Below are 17,500 nucleotides of genomic sequence, written 5' to 3'. Positions count from 1 at the left end.
CTTGATTACAAATTACGTCATAAAGGAAAATGTCCCTAGTGGGCGGAACAGATATGACAGCTGGTTACACAAAAGAAAAGGGTTGGGTTTGAGTGAAAGAGCGGGAAGACTGAGGAACAAAGGGAAGAAGCTGTGCTATCGTAAATACAGTATCTTATGCATTCTAAATTACCGCCCATTTGGAAAAGGAAAATGCAATAAATATTTACTCTGAGCTGCTCTTCGGTAGGTTGTTGGTAGATGGAAGGCCGTGTTGCCAAACTTTGTCCTTTGAAGAATGTCTCTGGTGGTCAATTGGATACATTGTAGTAACGTCGTTGTGTGATAGACGGGATACTCTGTCTGTTCCTTCTTAACCTGCGTTTGCAGCTGCTGTTGCAAACTCAACAGCTAGGAGGTATCACTTCTGTCGTGAATAAGAGTTCAAAGTTCATACCATTCGCAACCAAAGCTCACGCTGATGTTGGCTTCGTTCTGTAGTTATTATCTGAACCATTCTGACATCGGACAGTCGTCCTCACATCCTCGGAACAGGAGGTTATATTGTCGTCAAGAGCTTATATAGGAAGGAAGAGGAGGGTGTGTTTGAAAAGTTTTATAGACCATGTCCCTTCACAGGGGAGGGCCACTGAGTGAGCAGCCCTATTTTATGAAAACCCACATCTCACATTTTAGAAGCTAAAATCACATTTAATCCCATCACGAATAATTTGATATTCAAACATTTATATTGAACAACAATTCCATGTGAATCCGATAACTCTGATGTGTAGACTTTCCACTGTTCAGTTTGTCATTCTATCATTGATGAGAATGTCTCAGATGACAACTGAACTGACATCATATTCATTAAGTACCACTGCATGTTCGATTGGTCGGATTACCAGAATATAGTTCCTTTCCCCCCACCTTCTGATGTGCCCAGAATCTCTGTGTTAACAAAGGTGTTTGCAAATGTAACATCAGTAGGGTAGAGAGAGGAAACAGGGGGGAAGAGGTCTTTATGACGGTCATAAACCAACCCCCCAGGCCAACATCATGACACAGGCCAAAAGGGATCTTGAAGAAGGAAGGCTATCACTCCATCATGCCATACCCTGTGGGCTTAATTAGAGCCAATTTCCTCCTACAACAGGACAATGACCCAAAGCACAGCTCCAAACTATGCAAGAACTATTTAGGGAAAAACAGTCAGCTCGTATTCAGTCTATAATGGAGTGGCCAGCACAGTCACCGGATCTCAACCCTATTGAGCTGTTGTGGGAGCAGCTTGACTGTATGGTACGTAAGAAGTGCCCAACAAGCCAATCCAACTTGTGGGAGGTGCTTCAGGAAGCATGGGGTGAAATCTCTTCAGATTACCTCAACAAATTGACAACTAGAATGCCAAAGGTCTGCAAGGCTGTACTTGCTGCAAATGGAGGATACTTTGACGAAAGCAAAGTCATTATTTATAACCTTGTCAACATCTTGACTATATTTCATATTCATTTTTGCAACTCATTTCTTGTATGTTTTCATGGAAAACAAGGACATTTCTAAGTGACCCCAACCTTTTGAACGTGTGTGTGTGTGTGTGTGTGTGTGTATTGGGACAGTGACCATTTTTTGTTGTTGTTTTGGCTCTGTACTCCAGCACTTTGGATTTAAAATGATACAATGACTATGATATTAAAGTGCAGGACTGTCAGCTTTAATTTGAGGGTATTTTCATCCATATCAGGTGAACCGTTTAGAGATTACAGCCCTTTTGGTACACAGTCCCCCTGTTTTAGAGGACCCAAAGTATTGGGACACATTCACATGTGTATTAAAGTAGTCAAAAGTGTAGTATTTTGTCCCATATTCCTAGCACACAATGATTACATCAAGCTGGTGACTCTACAAACTTGTTGGATGCATTTTCTGTTTGTTTTGGTTGTTTCAGATGTTGTGCCCAATAGAAATAGTAAATGGTAAATCATTTGACATTTTGCAGTCACTTTTATTATAAATAAGAATAGAATATGTTTCTAAACACTTCTACATTAATGTGGTTGCTACCATGATTATGGATAGTCTTGAATACATCGTGAATAATGATGAGTGAGAAAGTTACACGCACAAATATCAAACCCCAAGACATGCTAACCTCTCACCATTAGCATAACTGGAGAGGTTAGCATTTTATATCAAACCCCAAGACATGCTAACCTCTCACCATTAGAATAACTGGAGAGGTTAGCATTTTATATCAAACCCCAAGACATGCTAACCTCTCACCATTAGAATAACTGGAGAGGTTATTACAAAATACATTCCTTACGTTGACACACAATCATGTCTTTTTTTTAATGGTCATATCCAATTCAGACCCTTGACTTTTATTACGTCTTTTTCTAAATAAAAATAAAAATCCTTTATCAATTTACACACAATACCCCACAATAACATCACAATACCCCACAATGACATCACAATACCCCACAATGACATCACAATATCCCACAATGACATCACAATACCCCACAATGACATCACAATACCCCACAATGACATCACAATACCCCACAATGACATCACAATACCCCACAATGACATCACAATACCCCACAATGACAAAGGGAAAACGGGTTTTTAGAAATGTTTACAAATTTATTAAAAATAAAAACAGATACCTTATTTACATAAGTATTCAGACTCTTTGCTATAAGACTCAAAATTGAGTTCAGGTGCATCTTGTTTCCATTTATCATCCTTGAGATGTTTCTACAAATTGATTGGGGTCCACCTGTGGTAAATTCAATTGATTGGACATGATTTGGAAAGGCACACACACCTGTCTATATAAGGTCCCACAGTTGAAAGTGCATTTCAGAGCAAAAACCAAGCCATGAGGTTGAAGGAATTGTCCGTAGAGCTCCGAGACAGGATTGTGTCGAGGTACAGATCTGGGGAAGGGTACCAACAATAATGTATTTTTAAGCTGGCAGCTGCACTTTGACCTCATAGTCATTGTATAATTTCAAATCTAAAGTTCTGGAGTACAGAAACAAAATGTGTCTCCCAATACTTTTGGAGCTCACTGAAAATACAACAAAAGTGTGTGGACACCTTCTTCTTCTCGTCAAACATCTCATTCCAAAATCATGGGCATAAAATGGAGTTGGTCCCCCTTTGCTGCTATAACAGCCTCCACTCTTCTGGGAAGGCTTTCCATTAGATGTAGGAACATTGCTGCTATAACAGCCTCCACTCTTCTGGGAAGGCTTTCCACTAGATGTTGGAACATTGCTGCTATAACAGCCTCCACTCTTCTGGGAAGGCTTTCCATTAGATGTAGGAACATTGCTGCTATAACAGCCTCCACTCTTCTGGGAAGGTTTTCCACTAGATGTAGGAACATTGCTGCTATAACAGCCTCCACTCTTCTGGGAAGGCTTTCCATTAGATGTTGGAACATTGCTGCTATAACAGCCTCCACTCTTCTGGGAAGGCTTTCCACTAGATGTTGGAACATTGCTGCTATAACAGCCTCCACTCTTCTGGGAAGGCTTTCCACTAGATGTTGGAACATTGCTGCTATAACAGCCTCCACTCTTCTGGGAAGGCTTTCCATTAGATGTTGGAACATTGCTGCTATAACAGCCTCCACTCTTCTGGGAAGGCTTTCCACTAGATGTTGGAACATTGCTGCTATAACAGCCTCCACTCTTCTGGGAAGGCTTTCCACTAGATGTTGGAACATTGCTGCTATAACAGCCTCCACTCTTCTGGGAAGGCTTTCCACTAGATGTAGGAACATTGCTGCAGGGACTTGCTTCCATTCAGCCACAAGAGCATTAGTGAGGTCGGGCATTGATGTTGGGCGATTAGGTCTGGCTCACAGTCGCCGTTCCAATTCATCCCAAAGGTGTTCAATGGGGTTGAGGTCCGGGCTCTGTACAGCCCAGTCAAGTTTTTCCACACCGATCTCGACACACCATTTCAGTATAGATGTCACTTTGTGCACGGGGGGGCATTGTCATGCTGAAACAGGAAAGGGCCTTTCCCAAACTGTTGGCACAGAATCATCTAGAAGGTTTACCTTCACTGGATCTAAGGAGCCCGAACCATGAAAACAGCCCCAGAACATTATTCCTCCTCACCAAACTTTATAGTGGGCACTATGCATTGGGGCAGGTAGTCTTTCTCCTGGCATCTACCAAACCCAGATTCCTCTGCCGCACTGCCATTCGGTGAAGGGTGATTCTTCACTCCAGAGAACGCATTTCCACTGCGTCAGAGTCCAATGGCGGCGAGCTTTACACCACTCCAGCCGACGCTTGGCATTGCGCATGGTGATCTTAGGCTTGTGTGAGGCTGCTCGGTCATGGAAACCCATTTCATGAAGCTCCTGACGAACAGTTCTTGTACTGACGTTGCTTCCAGAGGCAGTTTGAAACTCTGTAGTGAGTGTTGCAACTGAGGACAGATCATTTTTACGCACTTCGGAGGTCCCGTTCTTTGAGTGTGTTTGGCCTACCACTTCGTGTCTGAGCCGTTGTTGCTCCAAAACGTTTCCACTTCACAAACTTACAGTTGACCGGGGCAGCTCTAGCAGCGCAAAAATTTGATTAACTGACTTGTTGGAAAGGTGGCATCCTGTGACGGTGCCACGTTGAAAGCTCTTCAGTAAGGCCATTCTACTGTTAATGTTTGTCTATGGAGATTACATGGCTGTGTGCTCGATTTTATACACCTGTCAGTAACAGGTGTAGCTGAACTGACCGAATCCACTACTTCGAAAGGGTGTCCACATACTTTTGTATATACAGTGTATCTACATAAAAATAGATTTGTAATCATTATTATTATTAGTTTTGAAATGTGATTTCTAATTTTTTGGGATTAGTAGTTTTCAATTTGCAGTGTAGATATGTATAATTAAATCTAGTTGTCCTACCATGTTTTTACAATGTTAGCATGATTGATCTCAAACATTCCTTTTTTATGTTCCAATGTTGACATCCTGTGTCATGTTATGAACTGTCATAACCCTATAGTAGCTATCAGGAGAATAATAGTTGGAGCGTTGAAAGACAAGGTAGTGCAGGACATTGCTGGAGGACACTTCCTGCTTCAGTAGGTTCCCTCAGTGGTTATAAATCATTGAGGGGTAGATGTGAGTGCCCCCTCCCGTGGGTGGATGTTCTAACAGCTGACCCCTGACCTATCCCTGACTACCAGTGGTGTGCACCCTGGAGGCTGAGACCGGCCCCTGCCGTGCCTCCATGGCCCGCTGGCACTTCGATATGACAACCAGGAAGTGCGTCCGCTTCGTGTATGGGGGCTGCGCTGGAAACCGCAACAACTTTGACTCTGAGGAATACTGCATGGCCGTGTGCAAACGCCTTAGTAAGTCAGGCTCACAGCGAGTCCCGCCAAACAGGCCGGCGAAACTACCACCAACACCCCTACACCACCAACACCACCCCTACACCACCACCACCCCTACACCACCACCACCACCCCTACACCACCAACACCACCACCAACACCCCTACACCACCTACACCAACACCACCCCTACACCACCACCACCCCTACACCACCACCAACACCCCTACACCACCAACACCACCAACACCCCTACACCACCACCTACACCACCAAAACCACCAACACCCCTACACCACCAACACCCCTACACCACCACCCCTACACTACCAACACCCCTACACCACCACCACACCACCACCAACACCCCTACACAACCAACACCCCTACACCACCACCACACCACCACCAACACCCCTACACAACCAACACCCCTACACCACCACTACCACCAACACCCCTACACCACCCCTACACCACCACCCCTACACCACCACCACCAACACCCCTACACCACCACCCCTACACCACCAACATCCCTACACCACCACTACCACCAACACCCCTACACCACCACCAACACCCCTACACCACCAACACCCCTACACCACCACTACCACCAACACCCCTACACCACCAACACCACCCCTACACCACCACCACCCCTACACCACCACCACCACCCCTACACCACCAACACCACCACCAACACCCCCTACACCACCTACACCAACACCACCCCTACACCACCACCACCCCTACACCACCACCACCCCTACACCACCAACACTACCACCAACACCCCTACACCACCAACACCACCAACACCACCACCAACACCCCTACACCACCACCTACACCACCAAAACCACCAACACCCTACACCACCACCCCTACACCACCAACACCCCTACACCACCACCACACCACCACCAACACCCCTACACAACCAACACCCCTACACCACCACTACCACCAACACCCCTACACCACCACTACCACCCCCACCCCTACACCACCACCCCTACACCACCACCACCAACACCCCTACACCACCACTACCACCACCACCCCTACACCACCACCCCTACACCACCACCACCACACCCCTACACCACCAACATCCCTACACCACCACTACCACCAACACCCCTACACCACCACCAACACCCCTACACCACCAACACCCCTACACCACCACTACCACCACCACCCCTACACCACCACTACCACAACACCCCTACACCACCACCACCCCTACACCACCACCACCCCTACACCACCAACACCACCAACACCACCACCAACACCCCTACACCACCAACACCACCAACACCACCACCAACACCCCTACACCACCACCAACAGCCCTACACCACCAACACCACCAACACCCCTACACCACCACCACCCCTACACCACCAACACCCCTACACCACCACCACACCACCGCCATCACCCCTACACCACCAACACACCCCTACACCACCAACACCCCTATACCACCACTACCACCTACACCACCACCACCCCTACACCACCACCACCAACACCACCACTACCGCCACCACCACCAACACCCCTACACCACAAACACCCCTACACCACCACTACCACCACCACAACACCCCTACACCACCAACACCCCTACATCACCAACACCACAACCACCAACACCCTACACCACCACTACCCCCACCACCCCTACACCACCACTACACCACCACTACCACCAACACCACCACCACCAACACCCCTACACCACCACTACCACCCCTACACCACCACTACCACCAACACCCCTACACCACCACCCCTACACCACCATCACCCCTACATCACCCCTACACCACCACTACCACCACCACCACTACCACCACCAACACCCCTACACCACCACTACCACCACCACCCCTACACTACCACCACCACCCCTACACCACCACTACCACCAACACCCCTACACCACCACCAACACCCCTACACCACCACTACCACCAACACCCCTACACCACCACTACCACCACCACCCCTACACCACCAACACCACCACCACCACTACCACCACCACCCCTACACCACCACTACCACCACTACCACCACCACCCCTACACCACCACTACCACCACCAACACCACCACCACCCCTACACCACCACTACCACAACACCCCTACACCACCAACACCCCTACACCACCACCATCACCCCTACACCACCACTACCACCACCACCCCTACATCAACACCCCTACACCACTACCCCTACACCACCACCACCACCAACACCCCTACACCACCACTATCACCACCACCCCTACACCACCACTACCACCACCACCCCTACACCACCACTACCACCAACACCCTACACCACCAACCCTACACCACCACCACCCCTACACCACCACCCTATACCACACCACCACCCCTACACCACCACCCTACACCACCACTACACCACCACCACCACCACCCCTACACCACCACCACCCCTACACCACCACCACCCCTATACCACACCACCACCCCTATACCACACCACCACCCCTACACCACCCCTACACCACCTACACCACCACTACCACCACTACCACCAACACCCTACACCACCACTACCACCACCACCCCTACACCACCACTACCACCACCACCCCTACCACCAACACCCCTACACCACCACTACCACCACCACCCCTACACCACCACTACCACCAACACCCCCTACACCACCACTACCACCAACACCCCACCACCACCACCCCTACACCACCACTACCACTACACCACCAACACCACCGCCACCACCACCCCTACACCACCACCACCCCTACACCACCACCACCCCTACACCACCGCCATCACCCCTACACCACCACCACCAACACCCCTACACCACCACTACCACCAACACCCCTACACCACCACCAACACCCCTACACCACCACCAACACCCCTACACCACCAACACCACCACCACCAACCCCCATACACCCCTACACCACCACCACCCCTACACCACCGCCATCACCCCTACACCACCAACACCACCACCACCACCAACACCCCTACACCACCACTACCACCAACACCCCTACACCACCACCAACACCCCTACACCACCACCAACACCCCTACACCACCACTACCCCCACCACCCCTACACCACCACTACCACCAACACCCCTACACCACCACCACCCCTACACCACCACTACCACAACACCCCTACACCACCATCACCCCTACATCACCCCTACACCACCACTACCACCACCACCACTACCACCACCAACACCCCTACACCACCACTACCACCACCACCCCTACACCACCACTACCACCAACACCCCTACACCACCACCACCACCAACACCCCTACACCACCACTACCACCAACACCCCTACACCACCACCAACACCCCTACACCACCACCAACACCCTACACCACCACCCCCCCACCACCCCTACACCACCACTACCACCAACACCCCTACACCACCATCACCCCTACATCACCCCTACACCACCACTACCACCACCACCACTACCACCACCAACACCCCTACACCACCACTACCACCACCACCCCTACACCACCACTACCACCAACACCCCTACACCACCACTATCACCACCACCCCTACACCACCACTACCACCACCACCCCTACACCACCACTACCACCAACACCCCTACACCACCAACCCTACACCACCACCACCCCTACACCACCACCCCTATACCACACCACCACCCCTACACCACCACCCTACACCACCACTACACCACCACCACCACCACCCCTACACCACCACCACCCCTACACCACCACCACCCCTATACCACACCACCACCCCTATACCACACCACCACCCCTACACCACCCCTACACCACCTACACCACCACTACCACCACTACCACCAACACCCCTACACCACCACTACCACCACCACCCCTACACCACCACTACCACCACCACCCCTACCACCAACACCCCTACACCACCACTACCACCACCACCCCTACACCACCACTACCACCAACACCCTACACCACCACTACCACCAACACCCCACCACCACCACCCCTACACCACCACTACCACTACACCACCAACACCACCGCCACCACCACCCCTACACCACCACCACCCCTACACCACCACCACCCCTACACCACCGCCATCACCCCTACACCACCACCACCAACACCCCTACACCACCACTACCACCAACACCCCCACCACCACCAACACCCCTACACCACCACCAACACCCCTACACCACCAACACCACCACCACCAACCCCCATACACCCTACACCACCACCACCCCTACACCACCGCCATCACCCCTACACCACCAACACCACCACCACCACCAACACCCCTACACCACCACTACCACCAACACCCCTACACCACCACCAACACCCCTACACCACCACCAACACCCCTACACCACCACTACCCCCACCACCCCTACACCACCACTACCACCAACACCCCTACACCACCACCACCCCTACACCACCACTACCACAACACCCCACACCACCATCACCCCTACATCACCCCTACACCACCACTACCACCACCACCACTACCACCACCAACACCCCTACACCACCACTACCACCACCACCCCTACACCACCACTACCACCAACACCCCTACACCACCACCACCACCAACACCCCTACACCACCACTACCACCAACACCCCTACACCACCACCAACACCCCTACACCACCACCAACACCCCTACACCACCACTACCCCCACCACCCCTACACCACCACTACCACCAACACCCCTACACCACCATCACCCCCACATCACCCCCTACACCACCACTACCACCACCACCACTACCACCACCAACACCCCTACACCACCACTACCACCACCACCCTACACCACCACTACCACCAACACCCCTACACCACCACTATCACCACCACCCCTACACCACCACTACCACCACCACCCCTACACCACCACTACCACCAACACCCCTACACCACCAACCCTACACCACCACCACCCCTACACCACCACCCCTATACCACACCACCACCCCTACACCACCACCCACACCACCACTACCACTACACCACCACCACCCCTACACCACCACCACCCCTACACCACCACCACCCCTATACCACACCACCACCCCTATACCACACCACCACCCCTACACCACCCCTACACCACCTACACCACCACACCACCACCACCACTACCACCAACACCCCTACACCACCACTACCACCACCACCCCTACACCACCACTACCACCAACACCCCTACACCACCACTACCACCAACACCCCACCACCACCACCCCTACACCACCACTACCACTACACCACCAACACCACCGCCACCACCACCCCTACACCACCACCACCCCTACACCACCACCACCCCTACACCACCGCCATCACCCCTACACCACCAACACCACCACCACCACCAACACCCCTACACCACCACTACCACCAACACCCCTACACCACCACCAACACCCCTACACCACCACCCCTACACCACCACCAACACCCCTACACCACCAACACCACCACCACCAACACCCCTACACCACCAACACCACCACCACCAACCCCATACACCCCTACACCACCACCACCCCTACACCACCGCCATCACCCCTACACCACCAACACCACCACTACCACCAACACCCCTACACCACCACCAACACCCCTACACCACCACCAACACCCCTACACCACCACCAACACCCCTACACCACCAACACCACCACCACCAACCCCCATACACCCCTACACCACCACCACCCCTACACCACCAACACCCCTACACCACCACCACCCTACACCACCACCCCTATACACCACCACCACCCCTACACCACCACCCCTACACCACCACCCCTACACCACCACCACCCCTACACCACCACCACCCCTACACCACCACCACCCCTACACCACCACCACCCCTACACCACCACCACCACCCCTACACCCCACCACCACCCCTACACCACACCACCACCAACACCCCTACACCACCACCAACACCCCTACACCACCACTACCCCTACACCACCACTACCCCTACACCACCACTACCCCTACACCACCACTACCCCTACACCACCACTACCCCTACACCACCACTACCCCTACACCACCACCACCATCCCTACACCACCACCACCCCTACACCACCACCACCCCTACACCACCACTACCACCACCACCCCTACACCACCACTACCCCTACACCACCACCACCATCCCTACACCACCACCACCCCCTACACCACCACTACCACCACCACTACCACCAACACCCCTACACCACCACTACCACCAACACCCCTACACCACCACCACCACCAACCCCTACACCACCAACACCCCTACACCACCAACACCCCTACACCACCACCACCCCTACACCACCACCAACACCCCTACACCACCACCACCCCTACACCACCACCACCCCTACACCACCACCACCCCTACACCACCCCTATACCACACCACCACCCCTACACCACCACCACCCCTACACCACCACCACCCCTACACCACCACCACCCCTACACCACCAACACCCCTACACCACCAACACCCCTACACCACCACCACCCCTACACCACCAACACCACCACCACCCCTACACTACCACCACCATCCCTACACCAAACCACTCCTACACCAAACCACCACCACCCCTACACCAAACCACACCACCACCACCCCTACACCAAACCACCACCACCCCTACACCAAACCACCACAACACCAAACCACCACCACCCCTACACCAATCCACCACCATCCCTACACCAAACCACCCCTACACCAAACCACCACCACCCCTACACCAAACCACCAACACCCCTACACCACACTACTACACCACCACACTACTACACCACCACACTGCTATACCACTACACCACCACACTACTACACTACTACACCACCACACTACTACACCACTACACTACTACACTACTACACCACCACACTACTACACCACTACAATACTACACTACTACACCACCACACTACTACACCACCACATTACTACACTGCTACACCACCACATTACTACACCACCACACTACTACACCACCACATTACTACACCACTACACTACTACACCACTACACTACTCCACTACACCACTACACTACTACACCACTACACTACTACACCACCACACTACTACACCACTACACTACTACACTACTACACTACTACACCACCACACTACTACACCACTACACCACTACACTACTACACTACTACACTACCACACTACTACACCACCACACCACTACACCACTACACCACTACACCACTACACCACTACTACACTACTACACCACCACACTACTACACCACTACACTACTACACCACTACACTACTACACCACCACAATACTACACCGCTACACTACTACACTGCTACACCACTACACAACTACACTACTACACCACCACGCTACTACACCGCTACACTACTACACTGCTACACCACTACACAGCTACACCACCACACTACTACACTACTACACCACTACACCACCACACTACTACACTACTACACCACCACACTACTACACTACTACACCACCACACTACTACACTACTACACTACTACACTACTACACCACTACACTACTACACCACTACACCACCACACTACTACACTACTACACCACTACACTACTACACCAATACACTACTACACCACCACACTACTACACTACTACACTACCACACCATCACACCACTACACTACTACACCACCACATTACTACACCACTACACTACTACACCACCACACTACTACACTACTACACCACCACACTACTACACTACTACACCACTACACCACCACTATCTCACTATGTCATTTACTATGTAATTTACTGTTGCTGTTGTTTCTGCTACCCCGGTCTCTACTGGTCTCTGTTTCTGCTACCCCAGTCTCTACTGGTCTCTGTTTCTGCTACCCCAGTCTCTACTGGTCTCTGTTTCTGCTACCCCAGTCTCTACTGGTCTCTGTTTCTGCTACCCCGGTCTCTACTGGTCTCTGTTTCTGCTACCCCAGTCTCTACTGGTTTCTGCTACCCCAGTCTCTACTGGCCTCTACTGGTCTCTGTTTCTGCTACCCCAGCCTCTACTGGTCTCTGTTTCTGCTACCCCAGTCTCTACTGGTCTCTGTTTCTGCTACCCCGGTCTCTACTGGTCTCTGTTTCTGCTACCCCGGTCTCTACTGGTCTCTGTTTCTGCTACCCCGGTCTCTACTGGTCTCTGTTTCTGCTACCCCGGTCTCTACTACTGTGACCACATCAGGATCGGTAGATCGTAACAGTGTTTCCCAGACTCAGAGCTGGTTCTGCACTGCCCTCCTGATTCAAATGATGGACTCATCAGACCTTTGATTAGTGGAATCAGATGTGTGTTAGACGCTAGAAGAAAGAAAACCCCTCCTGTGGATGTTTGGGTCCCCAGGACCAGGATTAAACCAGACCACCCTGATTAACCAGTTCCCCCAGGACCAGGATTAAACCAGACCACCCTGATTAACCAGTTCCCCCAGGACCAGGATTAAACCAGACCACCCTGATTAACCAGTTCCCCCAGGACCAGGATTAAACCAGACCACCCTGATTAACCAGTTCTATACACAGCCTTGTCCTTCATGTCCCCTACAGACAGACACACATCCGTACTGGGATATCTACTCTTTCAGTCTTCAACCTGTCTGTCTGTCTTGTCTGCTTGTCTCTCAAACACACTTTTCTGGACTGTGTCTGTCTGTCTGACTGTCTCTTGGCCTGTCTCTTGGCCTGTCTCTTGGCCTGTCTCTTGGCCTGTCTCTTGGCCTGTCTCTTGGCCTGTCTCTTGGCCTGTCTCTTGGCCTGTCTCTTGGCCTGTCTCTCGGCCTGTCTCTCGGCCTGTCTCTCGGCCTGTCTCTCGGCCTGTCTCTCGGCCTGTCTCTCGGCCTGTCTCTCGGCCTGTCTCTCGGCCTGTCTCTCGGCCTGTCTCTCGGCCTGTCTCTCGGCCTGTCTCTCGGCCTGTCTCTCGGCCTGTCTCGGCCTGTCTCTCGGCTCTGTCTCTCGGCCTGTCTCTCGGCCTGTCTCGGCCTGTCTCGGCCTGTCTCTCGGCCTGTCTCGGCCTGTCTCTCGGCCTGTCTCTCGGCCTGTCTCTCGGCCTGTCTCTCGGCCTGTCTCTCGGCCTGTCTCTCGGCCTGTCTCTCGGCCTGTCTCGGCCTGCGTGTGTGTGTGTGTGTGTGTGTGTGTGTGTGTGTGTGTGTGTGTGTGTGTGTGTGTGTGTGTGTGTGTGTGTGTGTGTGTGTGTGTGTGTGTGTGTGTGTGTGTGTCCACATAGCGCTGTAGCATCAACTGAAAGGAAGAATGCAGAAACTGGATCAACATTGTAAAGCTCATCCTCAGATCAAATATGTTAAAAGAACATTGTGAACATTGATGAACTCTTCCTCAGTAAAGACAGAACAGAATAGAGCCCCGCCCCCAGGCTCCCCCAGGCTCCCCCCCGCTCCCCCAGGCCCCCCAGGCTCCCCAGGCTCCCCCCGCCCCCCCAGGCTTCCCCAGGCCCCCAGGCTCCCCCCGCCCCCAGGCTCCCTGGGGAGGACAGACTATCATGTTGTCTGGGATGGGAGGACAGGGGAGGAGAGACTACCATGTTATCTGGGATGGAGAGGACAGACTATCATGTTGTCTGGGATGGGGAGGACAGGGGAGGAGAGACTATCATGTTGTCTGGGATGGAGAGGACAGGGAGGAGAGACTATCATGTTGTCTGGGATGGAGAGGACAGGGAGGAGAGACTACCATGTTATCTAGGATGGAGAGGACAGGGGAGGAGAGACTATCATGTTATCTGGGGTGGGGAGGACAGGGGGGAGGAGAGACTCATGTTGTCTGGGATGGAGAGGACAGGGGAGGAGAGACTATCATGTTGTCTGGGATGGAGAGGACAGGGGAGGAGAGACTATCACGTTGTCTGGGATGGAGAGGACAGGGGAAGAGACTATCATGTTGTCTGGGATGGAGAGGACAGGGAGGAGAGACTACCATGTTATCTGGGATGGAGAGGACAGGGGAGGAGAGACTATCATGTTGTCTGGGATGGAGAGGACAGACTATCATGTTGTCTGGGATGGGGAGGACAGGGGAGGAGAGACTATCATGTTGTCTGGGATGGAGAGGACAGGGGAGGAGAGACTATCACGTTGTCTGGGATGGAGAGGACAGAGGAGAGACTATCATGTTGTCTGGGATGGAGAGGACAGGGAGGAGAGACTATCATGTTGTCTGGGATGGAGAGGACAGGGGAGGAGAGACTATCATGTTGTCTGGGATGGAGAGGACAGGGAGGAGAGACTATCATGTTGTCTGGGATGTAGAGAATGCCTGAGAGAGGAGAGGCTCTCTGTCAATGTCTCTTGACCGTCTGTGTGTTTGTCTGGCTAACACCTTCTACCTTCTGTCTGCTGGGAGCGTTTGTCTGTCTTGGTTTCTATCCATGTGTATTGTCTGTCTGTGTCTGTCAGTCTGTCTGTTCCTCTGACCCTGTTCTCTGCCCCCCAGCAGCAGTGCCCCCACCCCTCAGCCCACTGACGATGTTGACGTGTACTTTGAGACGCCCGCTGATGACAAGGAGCATACACGCTTCCAGAAGGCCAAGGAGCAGCTGGAGATCAGGCACTGTAACCGAATGGAGAGGGTGAGGAGGACACACACACACACACACACACACACACACACACACACACACACACACACACACACACACACACACTTTTCTGACTGCTCTTGACGGCAAGCTTATTAAAGAGCAGTGATACAGGTTTCTTTCTCACGTTATTCAACTGGTTCCAGCATCTTCAACAAAGATAGCTCAGATGTACGAGTGCCTTTTGAATTTAGACCTGAGATTCTGATGCAAGCAACTCATTCTAATCATGTTCTGTATTTGTCTCTCTCTCTCTCTGTCTCTCTCTGTCTCTCTGTCTCTCTCTGTCTCTCTCTCTCTCTCTCTCTCTCTGTCTCTCTGTCTCTCTGTCTCTCTGTCTCTCTGTCTCTCTGTCTCTCTGTCTCTCTGTCTCTCTGTCTCTCTGTCTCTCTGTCTCTCTGTCTCTCTGTCTCTCTGTCTCTCTGTCTCTCTGTCTCTCTGTCTCTCTGTCTCTCTGTCTCTCTCTCTCCTCTGTCTCTCTCTCTCTCTGTCTCTCTCTCTCTCTCTCTCTCTGTCTCTCTGTCTCTCTCTCTCTCTCTCTCTCTCTCTCTCTCTCTGTCTCTCTGTCTCTCTCTCTCTCTCTCTCTCTCTCTCTCTCTTTCTCTCTTTCTCTGTGTCTCTGTCTCTGTCTCTCCAGGTGAGAAAGGAGGAGGAGGCAGAGCGTCAGGCTAAGGAGCTTCCTAAGGCTGAGAGACAGACTCTGATCCAGGTAACACACTGACACCCACCCCACTGTGTATTTGTGCATATATGTGAGTGAGTTATGTCCATACTCTTAGTTGTGTCCATACTCTTAGTTCCTTGAAGAAGGTAGAGGTTAGTGTACTATCTCACAATGCTGGTTAGAGGTCCAGAGTTGATTTTCAGGGGTTTACGGTCAAGGGTAAGGATTAAGAGCAATGGACAATGCAGAGAGAGTGAACACAATGAGTAATGATAACATGACTATATCCACAGTACTGAGTCGATATACAGGAAATACCAGGTAATGACATGGCTATATACAGGAAGTACCAGGTAAATACATGGTTATATACAGGGAGTACCAGGTAATAACATGGCTATATACAGGAAGTACCAGGTAATAACATGGCTATATACAGGAAGTACCAGGTAATAACGTGGCTATATACAGGAAGTACCAGGTAATAACATGGCTATATACAGGGAGTACCAGGTAATAACATGGTTATATACAGGAAGTACCAGGTAATAACATGGCTATATACAGGAAGTACCAGGTAATAACATGGCTATATACAGGGAGTATCAGGTAATAACATGGCTATATATAGGGAGTACCAGGAGGAAGTACCAGGTAATAACATGGCTAGCAATACGTACCGAACGAAGTAATAAC

The 17,500-nt window shown here is 51.8% G+C and overlaps 1 protein-coding gene across 2 annotated transcripts in view; it reads left to right on the top strand.

Annotated features, from left to right (window-relative positions):
- LOC121839307 (amyloid-like protein 2) overlaps window positions 1-16,113 on the top strand; it is a 92,343-nt gene extending 76,230 nt beyond the window's left edge. The window contains exon 7 of one of the 2 annotated variants that reach the window (XM_042297764.1): window positions 15,999-16,113. The gene's annotated coding sequence lies outside the window, so the exon portion shown is untranslated. Of the gene's footprint in view, window positions 1-15,995 lie in introns of both variants that reach the window. The other variant, XM_042297765.1, reaches the window with a different exon arrangement.
- Window positions 16,114-17,500: the final 1,387 nt, after the last annotated feature.

The sequence above is a fragment of the Oncorhynchus tshawytscha genome, linkage group LG14, assembly GCF_018296145.1.
Source record: "Oncorhynchus tshawytscha isolate Ot180627B linkage group LG14, Otsh_v2.0, whole genome shotgun sequence".
Lineage (NCBI taxonomy): Eukaryota > Metazoa > Chordata > Actinopteri > Salmoniformes > Salmonidae > Oncorhynchus > Oncorhynchus tshawytscha.
Note: the sequence above shows the minus strand (reverse complement) of the source record. Positions and strands in the feature narration are given on the sequence as shown.